This window comes from Canis lupus, chromosome 20 (genome assembly GCF_003254725.2).
Source record: "Canis lupus dingo isolate Sandy chromosome 20, ASM325472v2, whole genome shotgun sequence".
NCBI classification, from domain to species: domain Eukaryota; kingdom Metazoa; phylum Chordata; class Mammalia; order Carnivora; family Canidae; genus Canis; species Canis lupus.
Window position 1 is genome coordinate 33,533,383 of NC_064262.1, and position 24,249 is coordinate 33,557,631.

Below are 24,249 nucleotides of genomic sequence, written 5' to 3' on the forward strand. Positions count from 1 at the left end.
AACCCAGCATACTAAACACAACAAACAACATACATCTTATTTTTGAGATTGTGAGGCCTGGAAATCAGGTAGTTTTGCCAAGAGTGCAACCAAGGAATCGGCAGCACAGATATTCAGATATTTGATTGAAGCATCTTCACTCCTAGCCAACAGGCTCCCCTGTCTTTCAATATAGTTTATAGGGTGAAGAAAGGACCTGGAGTAGCAAGTTATGGTGGCTTGGTTCCCTTATCAATCCAAATACTGAAAGTAAATTTGTTAGCAGGTTAAGCAAATGGATCTGAAGAGTCTTGATTAGAAGAACCTTATTAGGCAGATGCTGCAGTAAGTAAGTGAATTCTAATTAGTGGGGGGGAAATTCCTCTTTGAACAGAGAGAAACCCTAATTTTTACCACAGCCATAGATAACAGTCTGTTTTTACAGCGGCTTCAGGGTTTCTTTTTTTTTTTTTCCCTTAGGTTTTGGTTGTTGTTTTTTGGTTGGTGTGTGTGTGTGTGTGTGTGTGTGTGTGTGTGTGTGTATTTTTTTAAAGTAATCTCTACACCCAACATGGGGCTCAAACTCATGGCCCTAAGATCAAGAGTTGAATGCTCTACCAACTGAGCCAGGTGCTCCTGTTCAGGGTTCTTGTAATTGCCAACATCTGTGGGGCCTTTGCCACTGGTTTTACTTTTAGAAATGCAAACTTTAAAGGTAGCAAAGACAAGCTTCTCTTGCAGGCTTTAATTAGAAGAATTTCATTTGGTTTAGTTGAGTAAGAAACTACTGGCAATAAGCTAAGCCAATGGAGGAGGGAGACATAAAAAAGTATCTTTGCTGTCCTGGGTATAAGTGGGTCTTCAATAAATGTCTGTTTCCCACCCCTACCCCCAGCATACCCTGTCCTCCCCTGTCCACAGGAACAAAACCAGAAGTGGTCCAAGAGGTAGAGGATGCAGGGAAGAAGGGAAGGACACAAACGTGAGGTAAGACCTTTTGCAATGAAACAATTCGAATAGGATCTTTAGGATTAAGGGAAAGTAATGCAAGATCAGGGAGTTTGGCTCCCTGGTCTCTTTCTGCTGGTGGGGGGTGATGTTGCACCAGCTTTCACATTTATAGATGATATAACCCTCTTACAACATCTGAGAGTCTGTTGTGGGGATACAGTAATAGGTAAGATGCAAACATGATCCCTTCCCTCCTGAGTCCACCCTCTTTGTATATATGAGAGTGTAGGCAAGTCATCTAATTGCTCTGAGCCTGTTTTTCCATCTCCAAGACAGGACTAATACCCGTTACACAGAGGTTATTGTGAGGATTAAAGAAGATGGGGGTCTATAGAGCACCGGTGGCCATGCTTGGCAAGGGCCTGGCACTTGGTAAATAGTGGCTTATTAATCATTTTGTGGAAGAGCAAGCCTTGGGTTCTGTGGGGATCAGATGGAGATGGGTAGGAGACAGTTCCCTGCTCATAGGACCTTCAGCCTAGGGACTTTGTCAGGTGCTGAGATTAAGCATCTTATCCCCTGAGAGAAGAGGATGGATCCATGCCTGGCTGTTTTGGTGTTGGTCCAGGAAGGAAGGGATGGGGATTCAGGAGGGGGAGGTGCTCCTAGCAAAATTAAATTAAGGCAGTAATGCTGAGGTTCTTGATAATTGAACATGTGTAGCCTGTGCCAGCTGACCGTGAACTCTGAGATCTGCTCATATTCCATTCAACAGGCTCCTCTTTCCCTGGTCATCTGTCAACCCCAATAGAGACACATTTTTCTGGACTTGCTGCTTTAAAAACCCCGTGCCAGGCAGATGGACACACCCTATTCGAGATGTGAACAAAAGCTGAGATTGTTTCTCTAAACCATTAATGAAAGGTTAGGGGGGGATCCCTGGGTGGCGCAGCGGTTTAGCGCCTGCCTTTGGCCCAGGGCGCGATCCTGGAGACCCAGGATCGAATCCCACGTCGGGCTCCCGGTGCATGGAGCCTGCTTCTCCCTCTGCCTGTGTCTCTGCCTCTCTCTCTCTCTGTGTGCCTATCATAAATAAATAATAAAAAAAAAAATTAAAAAAAAAAAAAAAGAAAGGTTAGGGGGATTCTCTGCATTTTAGCAGTTGAAGGGGATGAAGACAGTAGTCCTCCAGGATGGTTGGTCCTGCCTGGTGATTCCCGCTCTGGGTCAGAGACATTCCAGGTGGTGGGCAGGTGTCAGCTTTCAGACAAGCCACTGAGGCTTCCCACCAGTCTGGGCAAGGCCAGGCCACGGAGAACTTGCAGTGGAGAAAGATTGCAAACAGGCAGGTCCTGTCTTTGGTTTGTGAACCTGAAGTCAGATATATTTAATGACCCTGCACCTATGTGTATAATTGTGTATTATTATTGGCAAGAGTATTTTTTTTTTTTATCATTGTGATTAAAATGGGGCTTTGGTCTCAGGCACCCTGAACTTAGATCTGTGTGACCCTGGCAGGTGACTTGACCTGGTTAGGATTTAGTTCCTGCATCTGGAAAAGAGATCATTGGTCAATACCTCACAGGGCTGATGTGAGGCTTGAATGTGAGGCCAGGTGGAGTTTGGGTACAGAGCCTCGTGTGCGGTAAGCCCTTCTGCCTGTGGAGATGTGGTCACCTGGGGCAGGTTAAGGGATGTGTGGCTCTGAAAAGGTATCCCCTAAATGTCTCCCTCAGTCCTGGCTGGGGTGGTTGATGGGCTAGATCACTAATGTGAATTCCTATCTCTTGGAGGTCTTAATTCAGAAGGGCAGCTGGCAATGGCCTCACAAGAGACAGCTACTTGATTAGATGTCACTCCCTGCTTGAAACTGCCAATGGTCCTGGAAGTAAACCCTGATGTTCTGACCTGGCCCCTTGCTTATCTCTTCTCTGTGTGTCCCTTTTTTTCTCTATGGCCATACCAGAATTTTTTGAGATTCCTCACTTACGTGTTCCTGCCTTGGGGCCTTTGCATATGCTGTTTTTTTTCTGCCTGAAAACACCCTCTCTCTGTCTCCACCCATCCTTTGCTGTCAAAACTTCCTTGACACTGTCTACTCTGGTCTAGGTCCTGACACCTGCCTTCAGCAGCACTTAACTCAGCTTGTGTGATTATGTGATGGGCCCTCCTGCCCACAAGAATGGCTGCTCCTTGAGGGGGCGCTGTGTCATTTACAGAGACCTCTCTTCTGGGCTGGGCTCAGATTCTACTTCTTGAACCTGGCTTGGGACCCCAGCCCTACTACTCAGCAGTCACCGGGGCAAGGCATCTCATCTTCCTGGTCTTCAATTTCCTCATCTGTTGGGTGGGGGTAAAAATGCATCTATCTTATGGGGTTATCATGAGGATAAAGCAGGTGGACGGCATAGCCTAGTGCCTGGCACATGGCAGGTGCTCAGAACCATTAATATTTGTCTCTGATGTCATCAGGAGTAAGTAAGCCCACTTCCCAATAGTAAATTTTAAAAGGTTTCAGGGAGTAGTAAACTTCATCTTAGAATCACCCCTGTGGGTTGGGTGCCTGCTACTGTGCCAAGCACCATGCTGTTGCTGGATCACATCACATCGTCCCACTGGGTCTTTGGAGCTTAGGTGACATCCTACATCAGGGCAGGGCCCCAGTTAGATTTGAACTCAGGCATTTCCTACTCCAAAGCCCCCCTCTGTCTTTGCATTCCACTGCTCATGGGGTCTTGCATGAGCAAGGTTAGGTTTTCCTCTAACCCAGATTATGAAAACAGAAAAGGTCTGTCTTCAAAGACACCTTTTGCTAGTCACTTGAAGAGCATTGCTTAGGTTCAAACAGTAAGACCAGCACCTTAATCCTACAGGCATCCCCAATCCCCTGGGTGAGGGCTGTGCCAGGTTAGTGTTGCTTGTTGCCTGGATGCTCCACCCCCTCCCTCTCACCAAAAGGGAGGAGGCATCTGTATGCCTGTAAGGTGCTGCGGGCAGAAGAGTTGAACACCTTTCCCCATAACCCCTGTTCCAGGTTTATCTTTAGGAAATAACCAGAAATGTGTGCCAAAGTTTATTGTGTGCAGGTTTTCATTGCCAAGCATTATTTGTCCTGGATACTGAGAAATGAGGAGCAAAGTACCAGTCAGACTGATTGTAAGAAGGCGCCTTCATACAAGTGGCCCTTAAAAGTTGTGTTGCAGATTGTTTTATGACAAAGGGAAAAAGACTCACGGTAGGTTAGGGGAAAAAGAAAGGACACCAAACAACAGTGGTTACTGCTAGGTGGTATGCTTGTGAATGAGTGTTATGCTCTTTTTAAAACCTGTCAGTATTTTCTACGGTTTTAAAAATATTTATTTATTTTTAGTAATCTCTATGCCCAGTGTGGGACTCAAATTCACCACCCTGAGATCAGAGTCACTTGCTCTGCTGACTGAGCCAGCCGGCGCCCCTCTACATCATTTGGTGATGAGCGCTATTCTATCGTCAGAGTGTTTTAAATGTATGATCATGCCTGACAGTGCTGATGATACTGGGTAGGCACTAGGAGGTGTCTCATCCTTGCCCTTGTCTCCGTGGTGCCTTCACACGAGGTCCTTTCCCCAGCTGTGCTGCCCAGTGCCTGGCCTGGGCCCTCCACTTTCCTGCCGGTGCTCAGTTGCCTATCCTCAGCCCTCCCACATCATTTGCTCTTCCAGTGAGCAGGTGGGGACCTCTTGCGGACACCCTGCATTCCCAGTTACTGATTAGTGAGGTGACTGCTCTGGCCCCATTCCAGCCTGTCTCACAGAGTTAGAGGAGATGAGGCCGAACTCAAGAACAGGCCCCCCTGAATTATTTCAAGGAGAAAAATGCGCATCATCAATATCTTCTGGCCCCTCTGCCAGTTTCCAAACTTGGTCGATAGAAACCCACGTTTCTTGCCATTCCTTCCCCACTCCGCTACCACACCAAAGGGCTCCCATTGGGTATATCTGTTCCCCCTCCAAAGACTCCTATAATGAGGCCAAGAGCCAAGCTCCCTCTTTCCCCAGCTCCCTCCACAGGGCCAAGAATGGCTTGGGTGGGAGGGGATGGCTGGTGCATATAAACCCTTGTGGGATTAAACTGATTTGTTTTAGTCTTCCTATCCCACTTGCAGATCTGTTCTGATTTCTGCAAACCCTGAATTATAAAACAGGAAGTCAAAAAGTTTACCTTTAGTAATAAGAATAATGCACATTGTCTTTACTGTGTATAAGAGACTTTCCTACCTCAGTCACAGCAGCGGTGGGATCCCATCACCTCTGCCTGAACCTTTCAACGGTCAAGGTCTTGTGTCTTACCCTGGCCATCAAGGCCTCCCTAGCTGTGTTCTTCTGGAACTGTTCCTCTCCACAGACTCCCAGAACTGTGCCCTGTGCTCTCCCACTTCTAGGCTTCCGTATTTCCTGTTCTCTCCCACTGCCTTCCTGGTTACCCCACCTCGTCAGGGCTCAGCAGAGGCCCACTTCCCACCGGAAGTCTTTCTAGGCCTGAAGTGGGGCCAGTGCTTCCCCAGGTGTGTCTCTCTCTACTCCCTAACTGCCCGGTGAGGGGTCTGAGCTGTGAGCTCCATGGGGTCAGGGTCAGTGTGTCTTACCGAGATTCACTACTGTTCCCCAGAGCCCAGCACAGTGTGTGGCATGTAGCAGATGCTCAAATCATTATTAAATGGAATCTGATGGAAATAAAACTTTTATCTTGACAAGGCTGCCTGGGTAGAACACCAGGTATTGACTTTGGGTCTGAAGCTCCCGCTAAGCTCTGGGGCAGTGGGGGAATGGAAGTCCTTTATTATTCCTTAATAAACATAGCTGGTAGTAATAGGGATCTTTTATAGTGTGGAGGAGGTAAGGGTAAGGGAGAGAACAACAAAAGAGGTTTTGGGGAAAAGGCTTAGGACTAGGGGTCTGGATATATAGGTTTTGCTGTCGGAAATGGAGTACTGCCGAGAGTATGTGTTCCTTGAACAAGAAATGGGTGGGTCACGAGGCACTAGGTTTGGGGTCAAGGAGTCCCCTTCAAGTTGTAGTGGAATGAAGTTGCAGCTGTTGAAATGAAAGTTGGTTTGCTGAAGATGCTTAGTTTCTGGCCGAAAAGTCAGGATGCAGGCCAAGAAGAGGCCTCCCAGAACCAGGAGGTCTGTGCCTGCAACAAGACACAGGCATTCCAAGGAAGAGTCTCAGCCATGTCAGATCAGTCCTGAACACCTCCTGCTGGTCATGGGAGCCTAGGCTGGGAGGTCTGCCTCTCAGAGGCTGCTGTCAGGACAGGTGCCTCCCAAGGAGGCCTGAGCAGCCCCCTCTTGCTGTGAATGAGGGGGTGGTTAGAGACTGAGGAGTTCTACTCACAGGCTGCTCTTGCCACTTGCTGGAGGGTCAGCCTGGCAGGAGCCTTGATTCTTGGGCTGTTCCTCTTTCCTCTGACCTTGGGGCTGGCTTCACTCTTTCAGGCTTCAGTTTCTTCATCTGGGAAGCAGGCCTGCACAATTCCTACACCTCACAAGGCTGTTAAATATAATGTTAAAATAGATCCACCCAGGGGCACCTGGGTGGCTCATTCAGTTAAGCATCTGCCTTTTGACTCAGATCACAACCTCAGGGTCCTGGGATGGAACCTGGGGTCGGGCTCCCTGCTCAGCGGGAAATCTGCTTCTCCCCCACTCTAAAATAAATAAATAAAATCTTAAAAAAAAAAAAAAAAAAGCACTGAAAGCAACCGCTGGTGAATTTCCGATTTTTACCATCACGGTTTGTATTTTCATAAGAGCCATACAGTGTAGGGCATTCTTTATTTCTGATTGTATGGGGTCCCGAGGACCAGAGGCGTTTATCTGTTGAATGAATGAACATAGGAAATAGTTGTATTTGGATCCCCAAATTTATTGGGGGAAATAATTGGATCCCCAATTTATTTCCGCACGATGACCTAGGCCACTGGAGGCGGCTCTGGGTAGGCTCACAAACCTGTGATTCTCTCTCTCTCTCTCTCTCTCTTTTTTTTAAAGATTTTATTTATTTATTCATGAGAGAGAGAGAGCGCAGAGACTCAGGCAGAGGGAGAAGCAGGCTCCCTCAGGGAGCCCGACGCGGGGCTCGATCCCGGGACTCCAGGACCACACCCTGGGCCAATGTCAGGCGCTAAACCGCGGAGCCACCCAGGGATCCCCCAAACCTGCGATTCTTGAGGACTTTCTGGGGGCGCGGGGACTGGCGCAGCTTGCGTCTCGTCCTCCCTTTCACCCCCACAGTCCGGGCGCGACCCGACGCGCTGCAGGTCGGCTTAGGGCGGGGTGGGGGGGGGGCCCAGGGGGTGGGGGCCCCACGCCCAGGCTCCAGCCATCCCCGGCCAGGGCAGCCCCCGCGAGGCCAGGCCCTTCCTGCTCCGGTCCTCGTCCGCGAGCCCGTCCCGTGGTGGTGGTGGTGGGGGGGGGGGGGCGGGGAGCGCAGGGGCCGGGCTGCACACCCTCCCCCCGACCGGTACACTCGCCCTCCAGAGTCGGGATGAGGTAGCGGGGGGGCCCGGGCCGGGTCCTCTCCCGCATCCTCCCAGGGACCCCGGCGCGGCGCGGAGGGGAGCGCCCTGCAGCAGCGGCCGCCTCCCGCCCACGTGGCCGCCCGGCCTCCCCGCCCCCGCCCCCGCCCCCGGCCGGCCCGGCCCCGCCCCGCCCGGGGAGCCGCCCCCGCAGCCGCCGCGGCCGCCGCAGCCGTGCGCCCTCCAGCCCCGCGGGCCGAGCCGAGCCGCGCCGCGCCGAGGTGAGTGAGGGGGGCCGGCCGGGGACCCCGCCCCTCCAGCGGACCCTCCCCAGCTCGCGGCGCGCCGGCCCGACGGCTGGGGGCCGCTCTCGGGGGGCTGGCCTCCCCCTGGCCCTCAGCCCCCGCCCGGAGACCCCCGCCCCCGCCTCCGGGTCGCCGTGGCCCGTCCCGGTGCCCGCAGCGGGCTCTGCTGCGCCCCCGCGCCCGGCGCTCGGAGCGCACTTGGGGCCCGCGCGGCGCAGGTGGGCGGTGCCGCCGCCTCCCCGAACCCGAACCCGAACCCGAACCGCCGCTCGCGCCGGAGCCCCTGACTTTGGTCCCGGAGCTCTTAAGCGAAAGTTCTCGGAGCCACTTCCGGGGAGGGAGGCGCCACCTGTCCTCTCCCTCGGACTCATCCCCAGCCTTGCGGGGCGCCCACAGGTCAGCGTCGGGCGCTGCTCGTCGTGGCTCGCGGAGCTGCGGGTCACCCCGCTTCGGGGAACCGGGCTTGGGGCGCGTTGCGGGCCCGCCCGGGGCCCTCGTGCTGGCGGCTGCATCTTTTAAATTACGCGGCCAGAGGGATCCTGAGAGAGAGGCGCGGGAGGCGGACCCCAGGGGTTTAGGGTGAATCTCGGGGCCTCATAGCCAGGAGACCGGGGAGCATTTTCTGAATGTGGAATTTGGGCCGAGCCGGGTGGAAACGGGCTGCTTTGGGCTCTGCCGTAGCGAAGAGCTGTGCTTGCACTGGCAGCTTCATCCTGGACTTGGATGTCGCCGAGACAGAGCGACTTGTTCCTAGAGGAGCCTTTCTCCGTTTAATGCTGGAACCAGGCTTGCTTCCAGCACGGGGCAGAGATGTGAGAGCTGCCAAATAGTAGTTGTCCTGGATGCACCACCGGCAGGAACTTATTTTAAAGCATTTCATGCGCAACACGGGGTGTATGTGCCTTCTTTCTCGGTTGGGGTGTGGAAGAAGGGGGCTTTTCTATAAAATTTGTCTTAGCTGTATGGTCTCAGGCAAGTTACTTCACCCATCTATGCCTCAGTTTTCTCATTTGTAAGAGGGGGGGTGATAAAAGTACAAATTCAGGGTTGTGTAAGGTTAAAGTTCTTAAAATTGTGCCCGATATAGGGTAAGTTCTACTTATGTTAGTTGTTCTTGCTATTATTATGGCTGTCATCTGTCTAACATGGCATCCATGTGCCCAGCTCCCCGGTGAGGGGAGTGGGCAGGTTCTTGCTCCATCTTTTGCTAAGAACCAGAGTTATTCACACAGTGGTGTCCCCTTCAGCACTGGAACACTTGGGCTTTGCAGTTAGTTTCCTATAGTTGAGCAGCCTTTTGCAAAACGTGTCTCAGAATGTCAGATTAGAGATGACCTTTGTCAAGGACGCTGCTGGGAAATGGGGTCTCTAACCTTCCCTGGAAGCTCTAGGGTGGGCCTGGATATTTGCCTCTGTGAGGGGGAATGGATGAGGTTCCACTTGAATTCCTTCAGATCTTGGGCTCCACCCCCACCCCAATAGGCTGACATCATCTAATCTCTGTGAGTGTGGGAGTGTAGTGAGGGGCCAAGGACTTAATCTTGTCTGTTCTCCTCCATTCACTAACCTCCAGGAGACTGTCCCCTCCACCAGTGAAGCCTGCACCAGCTTAGCTTCTTTCTTTTGGTGTTAATACCACAGGCAGGAGTTCTGAACCTGTCACTCCAGGGATTTCCCAAAATTGACATGAGATCCTCAGGGCACAGGTGCATATTTTTCCACAGAGTTCCCTTTTCATCATAGTCTGCAAAGGGCCTGCCCCCCCCCTCCGCCCCTGCACCAAAGGGGGCTCTGACCTGCTGGTGGGGAATTCTTACCCTTTGTACAGGAGCAGGCCCAAGTGCTTACGGCATCAGGGTGTCAGCATTACCTCTGTCTCCCAGAGGTGGAGGTGTACACATGTTGCTTTGTGCCCTTGCTCAGGGCACACCTCCCAGTGGAAAATTCAAGTCTGCCTTAACTTGAGAAAATCTGATAAAGAAGTCAGGGAAAGGAGAAGGCAAGCTGACGAAGTAGGAACTGTTGGCCGTGGTGGGGCCATTAGGATGGGATGCAGTTCATGGAAATTTGAGCTCAGGTTGTCAGGAGACTCCTCAGAGTCTTTGCACATGCTCTTCCTTCTGCTGAGCACACTTTTCTTCCACTTCATCTCAGGCTTGGCTCTATCTTTCCCTTTAGCTTGGATGTCTCCTCTGTAGAGAAGATTCTCCTGACCATTCTGTCCCCCTATCAGTACCTGCTATATTCTCCCATTGTATTTTATTCATGGAGCTTACCTGAAATGGTCATACTCATGTATCTATTTATGGGTTTATTAACTGCATCCACCCAGGAGAATGTAGTTCAAGATGGTAGGGGTGTTGCCCTCTTTACCACTGAACTCTGACCCCTGACCCCCTGCATACAGCAGATGCTCAATAAATGTCCCTTCGTGACAGAATGAATGAGCATCCACTGAGTGAAGTGTGGTGAGGCTGAAGAACATTTTTTTCTTCTTCAGTAAGCTCTACACCCAACATGGGGCTTAAACTCACAACTCACAACTCAGCTAGCCAGGTGCCCTGACCCTAGATATATATAAAAAAATTAATCTTTGGTTACATTATCTTAATGGTTTGTACAAATATTTTCTGAATCATATCACTTCGCAAAGGTTGAACAGGTTGAAACTTGAGTGAAAATGAAATGCTTTTATATATGATTCTAATTAATTGAGTCCATTCACATTGCTGTGTGGGAGATCACCAGTGTGGTGGGTGGAGTAGGGTCTGTTGTGGAGAGGTTTGGAAGTAAGCTTTGCTTTCTTCTTCACTTTAGTGTACATCATTTATTCAGTTATGAAAACGGGTACATTTTTTCTTTAAAAAAAAAAGACTGAGGAAGACTATAGTTATTTGGAGTCATATTTCTACACGTGCCTTAGCTGCTTAACTCACTTACTCAACTTATTCAAGAATCATTTATGGAGGGAGGGGTCTGACACTGGCCACAGAACCATCATGAAGACCACATCATGAAGTGTTCCTCCCTTGTGGTATTTACATCCCAGTGGCAGAGATGGACAATCGACAGCTAGACCTATAATGTGATATCAGGGAATGTGGTCAACGTAAGAAAGAGATGAAACTGGGTAAGGGGATCCAGAGCAGAAACCTAGATGAATGAGGGATTGCGGATATCTAAGAGAAGACAGTTGCATGCACGTGGACCCCAAGGTGGTGGTTGAGTTCTTGGTTTGGCCAGCCAGCTCTAGAGCCCAGGACACAGTCTGTCTCACTGGGGAAGGGGGAAGGGAAGTGAGGAACCTCCCTCACCTCCTCCACGGATCCTAGCAGGTGCCTGGACTAAGATCTCGGCTCCATGTGCTCTCATGGTTGACCAGAAGGTTTGTGCCTTCCTTTCCAGAGGGACCTGCAGTGATGTTTCAGTGTTTCAGTGTTTCCTGAAACTGCCAGCTGGGCAGTGAGTATGAGCCTTGGGGGCACTGCTGGAAGTATAACCTTACACATAGTAAGACTTGCTTCGCCTCACCACTCTGGCCATGGACCTCCTCCTCTTTTATGTCATTTGATTCCAAACACCTCATCACCTGGTGGGAACCACTTAGAGGGAAAGTAGTTTCTTAGCAAAGCTTTGATGGAAAAAAATGAAGTGATGAAAATGTATAGGATCATGAACCAGGAGGTGCATGCTTTCAGTTCTCTCCATTGAGTGGTTTATTGGTTGATTATTTGATGCTTTTTAACAAAGCATAAAGGAGGCATGACAGGGAGGCTTCTTGGAAAAAGTGACATCTAAGGAAAGAAAGGGGTGGCTACAAGTGACTTCTATTGGGGGGATGGTAGGAAGAGGGAACAGCATGTGCAAAGGTCCAGATAAAGAGTTACTAGCTCTCAAATGATGCCAGATTTTTTTTTTGAAAGATTTTATTTATTTGCGAGAGACACAGAGGCAGAGACATAGGCAGAGGGAGGAGTAGGCTCCCTGCGGGGAGCTCGATCCCAGGACCCCAGGACCCCTGAGCCAAAAAGGCAGATGCTTAACCACTGAGCCCCCGGGGTGCCCTGATGCCAGATTCTCACTGGTTATAGCAGTGTGTGTGCAAGCACACGTGTGTGTGCCCACATTTTGGAGTATTGTGTGGAAAAGGAACTGACATAGAAGTCCTCAGTAAATGCCAGTCGATCGGAATGGCTGTGCCTTGTGCTACTGGGCTCTGCACTGACATCCTCATATATCATCTAGAACTGTCCTTTGACACAGACCCTCTTAGTAACCCCATCTTCCTGACCAAGAAAAGTGAGGTGGGATGTGATGAATAACTTGCCAACTGTGTCTTTCTGGAACTCTGTTCAATTGTATCGGGGGAGGTGGAAGTGAGGGGGATCTTTCCAGAGGATTGATTCAATGATGTGAAGAGAATTGGGTGCTTTTAAATAGCTCTGGCAGGCCTTGCTTTGGTGTACAGCCCCTGCAGAATGTCATCTCTGAGAGGGCAGAGGCGCCCCCCACCAACTTCTCAGTCCCTGGCATGGTGAGGATTTGTTGAGGTGTCAAGTGGATGCTCCAGGATCTCTGGTGGCCACGGAATGACAAGGCTGGAAGAGACCATAGCTTTCTTTCCCCAGGTGTCTCCTGACTTTTCCAAGGTGGAACCTCAAGTCAGGGCAGAGCTGGACATGTGGCCCAAGTCAAAACCGAATACTCTGAAAAGAGAGGCTGGGGACATCGGCCAGAGATGAAGGACAAGTAGGCAGCTTGGCACCTTGCCTGGCTCATCTAGCTAAAGAACAAGCTAGTTATTTAATGGCTCAACTCTGTTATTTGTCCCAACAATCCACCTCCATTTCCAGCCAGCATGTGATAACTCTGTGTGTTGGGATTTGCTGCTCCTGCTGATAGAACCCCAGGCTCTGAATTCATCTTCAATTCTGAGCTTAGTCTTATCCTGGAAGCTGGGGTGGTCACCCAGTACACGAGCTGACTTTAAGGCAAACTGATGTGTCTGGAGGTGTTAGAAGTGGTGGTTGGGGTTCCAGTCTAGCTCCAGCATAAGTTACTAGTGGAGTGACCTTGAGCAAAGTGCTTGACCTCTCCTAACCTCAGTTTCCGTATCTGTACATGGGGATGGTGCTTGGCTGTACCTCATGAGTTTGCTGTGGAGATTGATGAGCAGAGTGAGTATCCCCATCAACAGCTCCTGGGCAGGTAGGGCTGGCTGTGGTCATTATCTGGTGACCTAAAATGGACACAGGTCACTCTGTCACTGTGCTGTGCTCAGAAAGGTTTGCTCAAACACACTGGGAGTTCTTCATTCAGGTTTGGAAGCTTCTCCAGGGGTGGGTGCTATGGTTTTTGGAGACTATTGTATTAGGAGCCAAATCTGGTTAGTAGAGTCAAGGGTAAGTTTATGGTGAGACATGTGCTAGGTGTGAAATGGCATGAGACTCTCTGCTCACCATGGCCCACCCTCCTGTCCCATCGTCTCCCAGGCCTCCTCCACTACAGTGGTGGCCTCCATGTACCCATGGCCCTCAGAACGTGGCTACTTCAGTGGACTGTTCTGGTTCATCTTCTCCACACCCAGGCCTAGGTCATCTGCTAGACCCTCCAGCGGAGCTGAACCCAGTGGCCCTCCAAATACCTCAGAGGCTTTTCCCCTTCACAGTTTTGCACCTGCTGTTCTACTCCTTGGAATGCTTTTCACTCTTGTCAATTTGTAGAACCTCGCACACTGCCTACTTCCAGGGGCTCTTCACTCTTTCCTTCCCTTTTGACTAGAAAAGGAAATGCTCCTTTGCACAAGAAACCCTGGCTATATTCTTCATGTACATGAATGCAAACAAATCAGAAATTGTGGAGTAAAAAATGAAGTTCCACCTGCCTTATCCCTGGCTTGCTTCCAGAGAGAACATTTATGATCAGCTGATTGTATATTTCTCTTATGTTTTCATGTGCAGGTGTGTGTACCTGTGATATCTTTAAAAAACCAACGTGATGAGCTCATTTTAAAAAAAATTTAAAAAGGTTTTGTTTATTTATTTGAGAGAGAGAGAGAACACTTGTGAGCAGAGGGGAGGGAGAGGGAGAGGGAGAGACTCTCCAACAGACTCTGCACTGAGTATGGAGCCTGATATATGGCTCGATCTCATGACTGAGATCATGACTGGACCAAAACCAAGAGTCAGACACCCAACCAACTGAGCCACCCCTTATGGGCTCATTTTATACGCATTGTTCTCCAATGAATTTTTCCTCCAAGAGTGCTTTCTCTGTATACATCTCCCCTCTTTTTACACCCTCTCTTCCCCTAAGGGAGGAGTGGTGTACAGGTTTGTGTGGACCTGTATTTTCAGTTCTCTCAGGTATATACCTGCAGTGATATTGCAGGTCATATGGTGACTCTATGTTTAACATTTTGAAGAACTACCACACTGTGTTCCAAAGTGGCAGTACCACTTTGCAATCCCACAAGTCATGTTTGAGAGTTTCAATGACTCCACATCCTTACCAACACTTTTAGTCTACATCCTTTTTAAAAAAAATAATTGCCGGGATGCCTGGATGGCTCAGCGGTTGAGCGTCTGCCTTAGGCTCAGGGCGTGATCCCAGATCCTGGGATCGAATCCCGCATCAAGCTCCCTGCATGGAGCCTGCTTCTCTCCTCTGCCTGTGTCTCTGTCTCTCTCTGTCTCTCATGAATAAATAAATTTAAAAAATCTAAAAAAAAAATTGCCATCCTAGTGCATGTGAAGTGTTGTCTCATCATGGTTTTGATTTTCATTTCCCTATGGCTAGTGGTGTTCAATATCTTTTTTTTAAATTTTTTTGAAGTGCAGTTTTAGTTTTGGTTTTCCTTTTAATAATAAAATTGAGAGGAAAGTACAGAGATTTCCTTTATACTTCTGTTCTCACACATGCACAGCCTTCCCCAATATTAGCATCACTGACCAGATGAACCTACACGGGCACAACGTGTTCGTCTGAGGTCCATATTTTTTTACCTAAGGGTTCACTCTTGGTGTTGTGCCTTCAGTGGGTTTGAACAAATGTATAATGATAATTATACATACAATTATAATATCCTACAGAATATTTTCACTGTCCTAAGAATCCTTCTGCCCCCTGCAACCACTGATCTTTTTACTATCTCCATGGTTTTGCCTTTTCTGGAATGTTATAGAGTTGGGATCATACAGTAGGTAGCAATTGGTTTCTTTCACTTAGTGACATACATTTCAAGTTCCTCTGTATTTTTTCATAGCCTGAGAGCTCATTCCTTTTTAGTGCTGAGTAGTATTTCATTGTCTGCATGGACCACAGTTTATCCATTCACCTACTAAAGAATATTTTGGTTGCTTCTAAGTTTTGTCAATTATGAATAAAACTGCTATAAACACCCTTGTGAAGGATTTTGTGTGGACAGAAATTTTCAGCAACTCAGGGTAAATACCAAGGGGTGTGATTGATGGATTGTGTGGTGAGAGTATGTTTGGTTTTGTAAGAAACCCGCCAAACTGTCTTCCGAAGTAGCTGTACTATTTTGCATTCCCACCAGCAACAAATGAGAGAATTTCTGTTATTTTACATCCTTTGCTAGCATTTGGTATTGTCAGTGTTTTGGATTTTGGCCGATCTAATAGGGGTGGGGTGGTATCTTATTGCCTTAATTTGCATTTTCCTGATGACATATGATGTGGAGCATCTTTTCATATGTTTCCTTGTCATCTGTCTTCTCTGGTGGCGTGTCTGTTAAGGTCTTTGGCCCACTTCCAATTCAAGTTGTTTGTTTTCTTATTGTTGAGTTTTAAGAGCTCTTTGTATGTTTTGGATAACAGTTCTTTATCAAACGTGTCTTCTGCAAATATTTTTTTCTAGTCTGTGGTTTGTCTTGTAATTCTCTTGAAATTATCTATTGCAGAGCAGAACTTTTAAATTTTAGTCAAGTCCAGTTTATAAATTATTTTTTTCATGGATTGTGTTTTTTTGGTATTATAGCTAAAAAGGCATCACCATACCTAAGATTATCTAGGTTTTTCCCTATGTTATCTTCTAGGAGTTTTATAGTTTTGCAATTTACATTTAGGTCTCTGATCCATTTTGAGTTAATTTTTGTGAAGGGTGTAAGGTCTGTGTTTAGATTCATTGTTTTGCATGTGGATATTCAGTTTTTCCAGCACCAGTTGTTGAAGAGATTATCTTTGCTCCATTGTTTTGCCTTTGCTCTTTTGTCAGAGATCAGTTGACAGTATATATGAGAGTCCATTTCTGGGCTCTCTGTTTTTTTCCATTGATTTGTTTGTCTATTATTTACTAATATCACACTATCTTAATTATTATAGTTTCATAATAAGTCTTAAAGTCTGGTAGTGGCAGTCCTCCAACTTTGTTCTTTAGCATTGTATTGTTTGAATATCTTTTCATGTGCTTATTGGCCATTTGTATATTTTCTTTGGAGAAATGTCTTTTCAAATCTTTTGCCAATTTTTAAAACTTGGATTGTCTTTATTATTGATTTGTAAGGGTTCTTAATATATTCTAAAGTTAGTCCTTTATCAGATACATAATTTTCAAATATTTTCTCCTAATTTGTGGGTTGCCTTTTCATTTTTTTGGTTGTATTCTTTGAAGCCTAGAATTTTAAGTGTGATGCAGTTCAGTTTATTCATTTTTCTTAAATTGCCTGTACTTTTGGTGTCATACTTAAAAGAAATGTTTGCCTAATCAAGGTCATGAATATTTATGCCCCAATTTTCTTCTAAGACATTTATAGTTTTTAGCCCTTAGATTTAGGCCTTTGATCCATTTGTGGTTAATTTTTTATGTGATGTAAGGTAGAGGTACAACTTCTTTCTTTTGCATGTGGATATCCTACCGCCCCAGCACCATTTGTTGAAAAAACTATTCTTCCTGTTGAAATCTCTTGATGACCTTTTAGAAAATGAATTAGCCATAAATGTGCATGTTTATTTCTGCCCTCTTAATTCTAGTGCATTGGTCTATATGTCTATCTTTATGCCATACCACTGTCTTAATTACTGTAGCTTTGTAATAAGTTTTTAAATTGAGAAGTGTGAGTCTTTTTTTTTTTTTTTTTTTGAGAAGTGTGAGTCTTCTAACTTTGTCCCTTTTCATAATTGTTTTGGCTATTCTGGATCCCATATGAATTTTGGGATCAGCTTGTCAATTTTTACAAAAAAGGTAGCTGAGATTTTAATAGGGACTGTGTTGAATTGGGAGGTTGGTGGGGAGTTTTGCTAGCTTAACGACATTAAGTACAGATCCTGATGCAATGCATCACTTGTCCATTGATGGGTTGACACTCAGTGTTCTACCCTTCAGGTTGCAAAGACAAAAACCTGGGGATACCAGTGTCTCTTTTCCTTGTTGAAGAAAGTGACAAGTATATTGTAGTGTCTGATCTAAGTCTAGAGACCTTGGATGAAACACTTAACTCCTGAATGTGTGAAATGGGAGTGCATCTGGCACTGACTGAGCGAGCATATGGCAGACCTGGCTTTCCTTTATCTGAGGGCATGTTGGAGATCTCTAAAGATCCTCCCATACTCCCCTGCCTTCGTACTTGAGAATCATGGTGAGAACTGCCCCCCACCCCAACCCTGGAAGCACCAGGGAGTGGTGGAAGGTATTGGAGTGAGGCCACGTTTTTAACTTGTTTCATCTATTGGGCAAATGGGTAGGATTTCATTTAAGGAAAGGGTTCTGCTGCTAAAGCAATTTTTACCACCTCCCATCAAAGTGGCATCATGGTTTGAAGAATGGGATAAAAATAAGAAAGGGATACTATCCTATATTAGAAGATTAGTTTACACCTCTACCTGCACTTCTGAATTCCAAATGTCATGGTTTGTCACAAGTCACAACTATTTTCTTACAGAAGAAGAAATAACAAGTGAAGCACCTATGTGTGTGTCAATAGGAATCTGGTTTTCCAAACTGAGGGAACAACCCAAGGAACTACATTGGGAAATGTAAATCCATTCTACCTCAGCGTGCTCTTAGCAGGGGTGAGGGGCTCCATTTTAAACAAAATGGTGCTACTGTGTATGAGAGATTGGAGTTGTTTATCACCGTTGTCTCAAAAAAAAGCAATTAAAGTGTTAATTTGCGCAGAGTTTCTAGTTTGTTTCTGGAGGGGAAAAATTTTTGTGCAACACAAGTTATTTTGAGATCTTCAAAACCCAAGTTCCTTTGGTTTAGCAGGTTCCCTTTACCCAATCTGTTAGATCAAGCAGTTCATAAGGATTTTATTTCCATTCTTTAGTGAGGGGAGTGTGTGCATGCATGTGCACATGGAAAGTTAGGGGAAAAACACAATGATATAACCCAAGTCCAGAATAAGGAAACATGTTACAGAGCTGAAGTTCCAGTCTCAGAAGATGCAGCCTAGCTGCCCTTGTGTAACCTCTTTCTATGACACATCTCTCAAAGGGGGGATGTGGGGGTGTGGGGAACTGTTTCTCTCCAGCATGGCTTTAATTTTACAAAAGCCCTATGCAGTCTTGCAAACTCAAGTGGTTTTCTCAACAGATCACTCCTATTTCATACGTCCTGGGCTGGGCAGAGCCTCACTAATCTTTGGCCAGCATTGTGAGTCAGAAAATATTTAAATGACCGCCGGGGCCTTTGAGGAGAGAGAATTGGCAAATGACTTTAGGAGCTAGAGTGACTCTTAAACAGCACTGCAGTAAATGAGTGGCAGGACTGATACCGGGGTGAGCAATTCTGTTTTATTACACTAATAAAGAAAGTTATATTATCTTTTTGAATGAGATAATAATGATGATGCTACCAAATTCTTTTGAGCACTTATTATGTGGTGGAGTCTGGCCTTTCCTACCTGTGTTTGACTGTGATCTGTTGTAAGACATCAATCTAGACTACAACCTGGTGTGTGTGTGTGTGTGTGAGCACACACGTGCATGCCAGCATATGCGTATCTGAAACAACAGTTTGGTGAGACAGTACTTACCTAATGTATGTTTCGCATCCTCTGATCATTCTTTTCAAAATTAACAAATTTATACTTTTCAAAAAAATGATGGCTGTGAGACCCACTAGAGTTATTTCATGCATAGGGCAAAACCTACTGTTTGAAAACCACTGTGCTAGACGGTTTGCTGTGTGTTTTACATGTACTATTTCATTTAATCCTCATAAAAACCTCATGGAAGGGATATTATGATACCCGTTTATGGATGAAGAAACAAAGGCATAGAGAGATAACTTGCCCAGGGTCACACTGTGAGTGAATAGGGTCATGAGTTCAAGCCCCACACTGGATGTGGAGTTTACTTTAATAGACTCTTGATATCTAGAGTCACACACTCTACCAACTAAGCCAACCAGGTGACTCTTAATATCCTAATGAGTTGTTATATATTGAAAAGATAGATACAAAATAGATATAAAATTAATACCACTTATTTAACTTAAAGTTGCATTTAAAAACATGTACATCCATTATGATAGTTTTTAAAGTAAATTTTATTTATTTATTCATGAGAGACACATAGAGAGAGAGGCAGAGACCAGGTAGAGGGAGAAGCAGGCTCCATGCAGGAAGCCCGATGTGACATTCGATCGTGGGACCCCAGGATCACACCCTGAGCCGAAGGCAGACGCTTTAACCGCTGAGCCACCCAGGCATCCCCATTATGATGGCTTTGATCAATACATAGATACTATTCTTCCTAGGTTGCTGTATTTTGTGGGTTTCTAATTTTTTTGGGGGGGTTCTAATTTTTAAAAAGGATTTATTCATTTAGTCAATATATGTAAGATATATATGTATATTTCCTTTTTTTAAAGATTTTATTTATTTATTCATGAGACACACACACACACACACACACACACACACACACAGAGAGACAGAGACAGAGACACAGGCAGAGGGAAAAGCAAGCTCCATGTAGGGAGCCCGATGTGGGACTCGATCCTGGGATCACGTCCTGACTAAAAGCAGATGCTGAACTGCTGAGCCACCCAAGAGTATATATATATACATCTCCAAGGAAGAGGAGAGAGAGTCCCAAGCTGACTCCACACTGAGCACAGAGTCTGCCTGTGGGGCTTGCTCCCACAAACCTGAGATCATGACCTGAGCTGAAACCAAGAGTCAGACACTCAACCAACTATACCACCCAGGCACCCCATGTAGGTTTTTTTTTTTTATCTCCTTAATCATCTGATGACTTGCAATTTCATGCAAGTATAGATAATAAGGAATAATTTCCGATGGAAAGTAAGTTGTTTTGGAGGTGTATTAGTCCAGTATCTCCGGAGAAACAAAACCAACAAATTCAACAGGATGTCTAATATATAAAAATATATAATACATATTGTAATATATAATTTATAGTGATATATAATGTGTACATACATAATATATGAAGTATATAATGTATGATGATCTATGGTATAGAATATATATATTATCCAACAGCATGTATGCTCTTCCTCTCGCTCATGATATGTATATGTATATATTATCACATATACAGAGCAAGAGAGGGAGAGGGAGATACATATTTATTTTAAGGAAGTGGCGATTCCTCTATGTGATTGTGGAGACTTGGCAAGTTTGCAATCTGCAGAGCAGGCTGGCAGGCTAGAGACCCAGGAAAGGCAGTTCAAGTCCAAAGGCGGCCTGCTGACAGAATTGCTTCTTGCTAGGGGAGGTTAGTCATTGTTCTACGAAGGCCTTCAACTGATTAGACCAAGCCCACCCAAATTATGAAGAGCAATTTGTTTTACTCAGAGTCTACTGATTTAAACGTTAATGTCATCTAAAACAAACAAAACAAACAAACTTGAATCTTCACAAAACTTCTGGAATAACATTTGATCAAATATCTGGGCACTATGATCTAGACAAGTTGACACATAAAATGAAGTATAACAGAGTAAGATACTGTTTGAAGTTGTTCAGAAGAAAGGAAAAAGGCAGTGGGAAGCTTGAGTGTGATATTGTTACAAATAGAAGGGTGTTTCAGAAACAACTCCCTCTCCCATGATGATTGCCAAATAAGCCCGTCCCTGGTTCCCGTGCAGTTAGAGAAGCCCAGCATGGGGTGGCAGATGGGAGGGGGTGGCAGGTGCAGATTTTCTTGCTTTGAGTTGAATGGATTTTTCTTAACATTTCTCTTTTAGACCAGAGACCTGAGAGTTCATGGCTCTAAGTAAATAGAGCCATTTATGTGCAGCCAGCGGGTGTTGGTTCAGTGGATTTCTCTGTCCGGCTGTGTGTGCTGATGTAGCATTTGTATCTCAGCCTAAACTTGGAAGACTTTGCTCCCCTCTCCTGCACCACAAGCTACCAAGTGACCTGTGGATTGCTGGCCACGGGAACTCTCTGGGGCTGTTTGGGTGGGAACTCACTGCTGTCTATGAGAACGTGGTATCCAGACAATATTAAATTCATTATTTTTTCATTTTCTCTTATTTTTATGAAGGTATAATTCACATTCCATAAAGTTGATTCTTTTCAAGTGTGTGACTTAGTAGTTTTTAGTATATTTGTAAGGTTGTGCAGCCATTACAGTTCTCTAATTCCAAAACATTTTCATCACCCCAAAATATAGCTTTTGGTTTGAAAGTAATTTAAGCATTTGAGAACACTGCCTGCTGAATCAGTCGTATCAGCAAACAAACATACTGTTATTTCTCCCAACTTAAAAAAGAAACCCCACAACCAAAATCCTCTGTTCACTCTATTTCTTCCTCCAGTTATGCCACCATTTCTCTTCAGTTTAGAGCAAAACTTCTTGAAAGAATTGTTTGGGCTTGCTGATTCTATTTCTTTGCTTCCCTTCCCCTCTCACTTGTTAAAAAAAATTGTAATAAAATACATATAACATAAAACTTACCATCTTGACCATTTTTAGGTGTCCAGTTCAGTAGCATTAAGCATATTCATATTGTTATGCAACAACTTTTTTGTCTTGCTTGATGGAAACTGTTCCCATCAATTCTCCATTTCCACCCACCCCCGCTCCCAGCCCCTGGTAACCACCACTCTCCTCTTTCTCTGTGACTTTATTGACTTTAGGTGCCTTATATAAGTGGCATCAACAGAAATATTTGTCTTTTATGTGTATATGGCTGGCTTATTTCTCTCTGTATGTCTTCAAGGTTCATTTATGTTGTCGTACGTGTCATTATTCCTTTTCTTTTTAAGGCTGAGTCATGTTCCATGGTATGTATATACCACATTTTGTTTATCCATTCATCCGTTGAAGGCTGTTGGGTTGTTCCCACCTTTTGGCTAGTGGAATAATATTGCTGCCCTGTCCTCCTGGGAACCCATGATTCCCACCAGGTTTGGGTTCCCCTCATGAACGTCTCTTGCCCAGTTCTGCCATGTTGCTCATCCCAATGGCTTATTATCTGGCCCCACGCCCACCCAACCTGGCAACCAATTGTGTTTGACACCATTTTCTTTTTTTTTTTTTAATTTTATTTATTTATGATAGTCACAGAGAGAGAGAGAGAGAGAGAGAGGCAGAGACACAGGCAGAAGGAGAAGCAGGCTCCATGCACCGGGAGCCCGATGTGGGATTCGATCCCGGCTCTCCAGGATCGCGCCCTGGGCCAAAGGCAGGCGCCAAACCGGTGCGCCACCCAGGGATCCCGACACCATTTTCTTTAAAGCTCTATCTTTATCTGATTTCCAGGGTACCTTACTTTGGTCTTTTAACCACCTGCCAGTTAACAGCAACTCCATCATTCTGATTGTTCAGACCTGAAGCCTGGGGTGTCATCTTTGACTCTTGTGTCTTTTATCCTCACTCTTATCAGAAAATCACACTGTGCATACTTTTAAAATAAACCCAGAATGTGGCCCCTGTTTACCCATTGTCCAAGCTACAGTTCACTCTCACCTGAGTGACTGTGGCGATCTCTTTGCTGGTCTCCCAACCTCTGTCCTTACCTCCTTCCAGCTTGTTCTTAGTTCACAGAGGGATCCTCCTAAAGCGGTGGGTAGATTACCATTCCTTTGCTCAAAACCCTCAAAGGGGTCCCATCTTAGAGCAGAAGCTAATGTCCTCACAGTGGCCTACAGGACCCCCACAATCTGGCCATGTTTCTCCTATTACTCCTTCCTTAGTTTGCTCTTCCCCTCATTACCCCAACTCCAACTGAGTCACACTAGCCTCAATGTTCTCCTCTAATTGGACACCCCGGGATCTTTGTGCTTCCTGCTGCCTCTGCCTGGGATTTCTCTTTTCCTGATGTTGACAGAATTTGGCCCTTCACTTCCTTCAGGCTTTACTCAGATATCATCTTCCCTAACTGTCAGTATCTAAACTACTACCACCCTCCCCAATATCCCTCTCTCCCTTCATTGGTTTATTTTTGTTTCCTAACTCCTGTTACTATCCAGCATAGAGGATATTCTGCTTATTCATCTTGTTTTTTGTCTGATTTCCTCAGTGGAATGTAAATTCCATAAGCACAGGGTTTTCTCTTCTGTTTTCTTTCCTGCCATATGCCTAGCACCTCACCTGGCACCAAGTAGACACTCAGTAAGTATTTGTTGAATCAATAAACTGAAGATTGGGGAAATAGAGATACAAAGTCATTTATGATTCTTCCATTATGATACAACTCTTGCCCGTATTTTTTCTTACCTGTTCATATAGGTAGGTATGTGTATATCTGTATCTCTTGTCTTTTCCCACCAGGCATTCCTGTACAAACTTTTTCTTCTTTTCTTTTTTTTAAGTTGCTAGATAATCTTCGTGACTATTACTTGTTAAATAGCTACATAATGCTTCACTAAGTGGATGTAGCAACTTCATTTATTTAACCTTGTTTTGTTCAGTACTATAGGGCAGCTTCCAATCTGTCTCTATGGTAGATTACACCACAGTGAGCATCGTGTTGGGCATTTTCCTCTCTTCCCTCCCTTTCCTCTGGAAGGAGTCCCCATTCTCTCAAGCCTGGGGGGTACTCAGGCTGGGCCCATCATGGTCTCCACCCCCTGACTGTGGTGACCGGTTTAGAGCTGCATATAGGACCAGCCAGGCCAGGCCATGGGCTTCTCCAGCTCATCCTAAGTTGCTCATAAGTGACAGAGAAGATACTCAGATGCATCAGGGTCCAGAGCAGTAAGGCAGGGCCCCAGAGTTGGTGTGGTGACATCATGTGGAAAGGGTTGGTTGGGTACATCATCTCTGGATCAAGTCACTTGATTGAGCTCTTCCAGTATCCTTCCAAAAAACCCCCCTTTACACCAATCTAGATGGAGTTGGATTTCTCACTGCAAGGAGGGGGTCTAGACGAATCCAACCAGTGGAACATCTCCCTCATTCCCTTTTTCAGTTGATCTTAGGCCAGAACAAGGAAAGATGTTACAGACCTAAGTAAGGCATTGCTTGGGGCAGAAAATGCATGTGGGCAGAGCAGCTCCATGTCTTTGTCATGACTGGAGAAACAATGTAAAAATGTCATCTGTCTGGGTTCAGATGCTGGCCCTGCCATCTGACAG

At 45.9% G+C, this 24,249-nt stretch overlaps 1 protein-coding gene across 2 annotated transcripts in view; it reads left to right on the top strand.

Annotated features, from left to right (window-relative positions):
* Positions 1–7,625: 7,625 nt before the first annotated feature.
* The window catches only part of ARHGEF3 (Rho guanine nucleotide exchange factor 3), a 304,915-nt gene continuing 288,291 nt past the window's right edge, over positions 7,626–24,249 (top strand). Inside the window, exon 1 of one of the 2 annotated variants that reach the window (XM_025456268.3) lies at positions 7,626–7,709. The gene's annotated coding sequence lies outside the window, so the exon portion shown is untranslated. The remainder of the gene's footprint in view (positions 7,710–24,249) is intronic. The other variant, XM_025456267.2, reaches the window with a different exon arrangement.